We start from the raw sequence: 6,000 nt of genomic DNA, 5'->3' as shown, positions 1-6,000 counted from the left end.
TACTGAGAAGATAGTGCAGATTAAAGAAAGGTTGAGAACAGCCAGGAGTCGTCAAAAGAGTTATGCCAATGTTAGAAGGAAAGACTTAGAATTTCAAGTTGGTGATCGTGTGATGATGAAGGTATCACCCTGGAAGGGTGTGGTACGATTTGGTAAGAGAAGAAATTTGAATCCTCGATTTGTCAGACCATTTGAGATTATCGAAAGAATTAGACCCGCGGCCTATCGTTTGAAAATGTCACAAGAGCTTAGCGCTGTTCATGATGTTTTTCATGTATCTAATTTGAAGAAGTGTTTGGCTGAGGTTGATGAAACCATTCCTCTTGATGAACTTCATGTTGATAAACAACTACATTTTATTGAGAAACCTGTCGAGATTAGGGATCGAGAGGTTAAGACACTCAAGCAAGTAAGATTCCTATCTTCCGAGTTAGATGGAATGCTAGACGCATACCCGAGTTCACTTGGGAACGTGAAGATCAGATGAGGCAGAAGTACCGCATTTGTTCCCAGATGACGAGTCAACCCCTGCACCTGCTTAAATTTCGAGACGAAATCTCTGTAACGAGAAGGTACTGTCACGACCCTACTTTTTCCGTTATCTTTTTACCGTTTGTATTTAACGTATGTTAATTGTTATTCGTGCCACATCATTTTTATGACTTATATTATTATTTTAGTAATAATATATTCCTTATCATGTGTTATATGAATATTTGTATTCGTATTTAATTTTGTACGTCTCTACGTGTCGTGGATTTCTATCCTGCGAATCATTTCGGTTTTCAAACCAACGGTTAGACTTTTGAGATTTTTGAATCCAAATTATTTTTATTATGATATTTTTATATAATACGATATATATATATATATATATATATATATATATATATATATATATATATATATATATATATATATATATATATATATATATATATATATATAGAATTTACATATTTTATTTTTCGTGCGTGTGTAATTCTTCCGAATATTTAATCGTGTAACGGTGTTTTCGCGTTTCGGGCTTCGTTCGGGCGTTCAGGCCACAAGCAATTAGACATTTATCAAATTTAGGCAAAAGATGGGCCCACTCCTTGAGAAACTCGGCCGAACCATAGGACTTAACCCCTTATCTTTTTTTATTGCATCATTTTATCATTTCCATATCAAACCTAATCCTCTCATTTATTAAAATTGAAAAACTCTTCTCCCTCTCCTCCTTTTTAGGCCGTCACCTACCATCATCATCTTCCATTAAAATCAAGCTTGGAATTTAGAGCTTTTAGAATCAACGAATTCCTCTCGTTATTTTCTACGCGTTCATATCATTCAATTCTTGATTAGGGTATGAACCCTAACCCTAGCTTTTTCATTTTTATTTATTTTAATTGTTTTTAATGATATTATGATAGTATTGTACTTGTGTATTGTTGTATTGATGATTTGATGCGTAAAAATACTCGTTTATGTATGATTTCGGTTTGATTAATTTTGGACAGCGGGCTTTTTGATAAAATCAGTATACTTAACAGATGTGTTTGGTTAAATAAAGTGATTATATGAGTTCCTCTCATTAAGACAATAATTTTAGGCTTTGGATTCATGTTATTTCGAGTTTCGGATCAAAAGTTATGCACGATTTAGGGTTTTGATGAAATTAAAATGTAAAAACGATTTTGATCAGTTGGGGTCCGACTTTGTGACCATATTTGGAGTCTCTAGAGTGTACCATTGGGTTAGAATTGATGATTGGATGAACATTCATGTTCGGGTCATCGAAATCCGAGCCACAGATCACCGGGAATGGCTTAAACACGATTTAAAACAGATTAATGAATATGTTTGGCTAATGGCTGTAGGTCACGACTTATGAACTAACCTTAGGGAGTTCTTGATCTCACTAATGTGTTAGGTTGCTTGGTTAGACGAGGATATATATAAAATTCGTCGAAAACCGACACCTAGGGCTCAAGTTATGACCCGACGAACTTTTAATTAAACTTATGGTTATAAAATTGAACCTTATGTTATAAAAAATGTTTGGCATTATAATTAAATTACTTATAATATAAAAGTAATTATTTTTAATTAAGACTTATAATATATATTTATTATATCATTTAATAATTATTATGATTTAATTATTCTTAGAATTAAACTATTGATTAATAATACATTTTTTTATTAATGAAAATACTTATGATAAGTATTAAACTTATGTTAAAAGATTATTATATCAAGACTTATAATAAAGATTAATTATTTATTTATTTATTATAAGGCTTAGTTATTATTTAATTATAATTTAATTATTAAATACTTATGGTTTAATAATTATATTAAAATACTTATGATATGATTAATAATTCATTATTAATTAATAATACTTATGATATGATTAAAAATTTATTATTAATTAATAATACTTATGTTATGTTTAATATTTAATTAATTAATCAAATACTTATGTTGTCATTTAAACTTATGTTAACTTTAATAATTCAATTTAATTTAATTAAACTTATGATATGACATGATTATACAATTATGACTTTAAATAACATTATAACTTATATTATTAATATAAATTACACTTTAATATCAAAGTTGACTAAGTTTGACCAAGGTTGACTTTTGAGTTGACTTTTGATTGACTTTGACTTTCAGTTGACTTTTGTTGACTTTTCTAATTAAGGAAACTTTTAAAAAGATAAAAACTTTCTAAAAATAGAAACTTTTCTAAAATAGAAACTTTTCTAAAATAGAAACTTTCTAAAAATAGAAAGTACGTGTTATATGCTGTCCTGTTCATACCGAAACATACTGAGTGTTGTTCTATGCTTACTTGTAACAAGTACTATAGCTATCATACTAAGACTTGACCTAAGTTAGTTATTTATATCGACCTGCTTTATTTATAGGTTGGCGTTGTGATCATTCTTGATCACTTTTACCATTTGCTGTTCGCATTTCTGTGTTGTTGCTTCGCTTATGTTAAGGTGAGTTATAGACCTATTTTTCTATTTTAAATCTTTTGGGATGAGAATACATGCAATTTATTTTACATATTGGACACAAGTGGAATTTGGTTTAAATTATTCATTGTGAGTCGAACGAAAATACTCCCTAATCTGGTAATTTTAATCACTGGTTTCTACTGGTGAACGCGAATCCTATAGATAGATCTATGCCTGACAGCCCCATTTCGTGCTAGTCACGCTAGCAGTTACAGACGGAATGTATTAGTACTTCGTATTTTGGAAGATACACTTGTTCAGTGTACATTTTTATATTGGTTTTGTTAAGGGTATGAAGTTGTTAAGTGATCAGGTGGCTCACGGGTTAATGGAATAATGTTTTATATGTTTTCGAGCATATAATTTTGTGGTCCAAAATGAGTCTTTATGTTTTCAAACATAAATTTTTATGGTTTAAATTAAATATTGTTTGCAATGTTAAACCTATAATTCACTCAATATTATTGTTGACAGTTTACTCGCATGTTTTATTCTCAGGTTCATGATTGATTGCTTCCGCTGTGCTTAGAGAGTCTGCATATTTATGATGACAACTTTTGTTAAACATTAAATTGCATTCTATTTTGATACATTAAATTGTGGGTGTCTGTTGACTTTGCTTTGGTCAACTTTTGATTAAGTATTTATGTATAGTTTTTCTAAACTTACATATTTTGGTAGGTTTCCTTTATAGGAAATTATTTTTAAATAAAGAATGCAAGGTTATTTATTAAATTCATTTAGAGTATGATCAAGCTGTGGGACCAAGATAACGATGGTCGTCAAGTGTACATTGACGGGTCGTTAAACCTCACAAACACTATAGAAATTACCCCATTCGTGATGAGTTCACGAATCATGCTATGTCTGACACCTAAGTGTCTAGACTTCCCATTGTACATATGGCTATAAGCCTTTGCTAATGTAGCAGCACTATCACAATGGATAGACATGGGTGCAATAGGTTTAGGCCATAATGGTATCTCATGGAACAAGTTTCTAAGCCCATCTGCCTCTTTACCAGCAGCAGCTAAAGCAACAAACTATGACTCCATCGTTGAGCTAGTAATACATGTCTGCTTCTTGGAAGCCAATGAAAGGGTACCTCCCCCAAGCAAGAACACCCAACCACTTGTTAAAGAATGATCTTCATCATTGGTTATCCAACTAGCATCAGTGTATCCTTCTATTATCGAAGGAACCCACTATAAGATAAACTATAGTCCATAGTTTTCTTTAAATACTTCAGTACCCGCCTAATTGCTTGCCAGTGATGAGTACTAGGACTACTAGTATATCTACTCAATTTTCCCACATCAAAAGCAATATCCGACCTTGTACAACTCATGGGATACATCAAACAGCTAATCACTTGAGAATACTCAAGTTGTGATACAGCTTCACCTTGGTTAGGCATAAGCTTCTCACTTAGATCTAGAGGTATACTCACAGTAGTACAATCAAAGCAATTGAACTCTCTCAACACCTTCTCAATATAATGAGATTGAGAAATTGAAATTCCTTCACTTTCATGTTTGATCCCAATGCCAAGGATAATGTCAGCCTCCCCCATATCTTTCATGGAGAACTTTGATGACAAAAATTCTTTTGTTAAATCAACCTAACTTTTGTCGGTCCCAAAGATTAACATGTCATCAACATATCTTCAAATTATAACTCCTTTACCAGAATCATCAAATTTGCTATATACACATTTATCTCATTGGTTTAGTTTATAACCACAAGATAAAACCAGTTCATCAAACTTTTGATGCCATTGCTTATGTGCTTGTTTCAATCCATATAAAGACTTTACAAGTTTGCACACCTTGCTTTCATTACCTAGCACGACAAAGCCCTGAGGTTGGTTCATATAAACTTCCTCATCTAAATCACCATTTAAGAATGATTTCTTCACATCCATCTGGTGAACAACCAAATTGTGAATTGCAGATAATGCAATCAGCAGTCTTATGGTAGTGAGACGTGCCACTGAAGCATAAGTATCAAAATAGTCAATTCCAGACTTTTATTGAAAGCCTTGAATGACTAACCTTGCTTTGAACTTTTCAATAGTTCCATCTACCTTCATATTCTTTTTGAAGATCCATTTACACCCAAAGGTTTGCAACCAGGAGGTAGACAGCTGACACACAAGTGTTATTGCCCATGATGGAATCCATTTCATCATTAATTGCCTCCTTCCATAATGCAACATCTCGAGACCTCATTGCTTCATCAAATGTTTTAGCATCATCCTTAACATTGAAGCAATATGAATATTAGGTAGAAACATCATCCCTGGAACCTTCGATTAAGTATAACTAAAAATCTGGTCCAAATGATTTAGGTTTCCCTTTTCTTTTGCTTTTTTGAATCTCAAGTGATTGATCAACAGCCTTTTCAGAGACTTCATCATTACAATCCTCATTGATTCCATTGTTACTTGGAATCATATCCTTTGGTCTAGGTATAGATGAAAATATGTTTCATCAAAGATTGCATCCCTTGATTCAATCACAGAATTGATTAAGACAAACTCATTAGGCTCTATAACATAGAACCTATACGCCTTGGAATGTTCTACATATCCAATAGTATGCAATCTATACCTCTTTCACCCAAACTTCTCTTCTTGGGATCAGGCAGTCTTACAACATCCCTACAACCTTATACCCGAAGATAATTCAAGTTAGGTTTTATTTTGTTCTAAAGTTCATAAGGTCTAATCTTGTTCCTTTTATTAGGAACTCTATTAAGTAAATAACAAGCTGTTAACATTGCTTCTCCCTAAAATCCCTCACTTAAACCCAAATAGGATAGCATGGAATTAACCATCTCTTTGAGGACCCTATTCTTCCTCTCAGATATACCATTTTGTTGTGGTGTATAAGGAGATGTGGTCTCGTGGATAATACCAACGGATTGGAAATAAGTTTGGTTAGTGTATTCACCTCCCCTATCTGTTTTAAGTCTTTTA

The sequence above is a fragment of the Rutidosis leptorrhynchoides genome, chromosome 4 (genome assembly GCF_046630445.1).
Source record: "Rutidosis leptorrhynchoides isolate AG116_Rl617_1_P2 chromosome 4, CSIRO_AGI_Rlap_v1, whole genome shotgun sequence".
In the NCBI taxonomy this organism is placed as follows: Eukaryota; Viridiplantae; Streptophyta; class Magnoliopsida; order Asterales; family Asteraceae; genus Rutidosis; species Rutidosis leptorrhynchoides.
Note: the sequence above shows the minus strand (reverse complement) of the source record.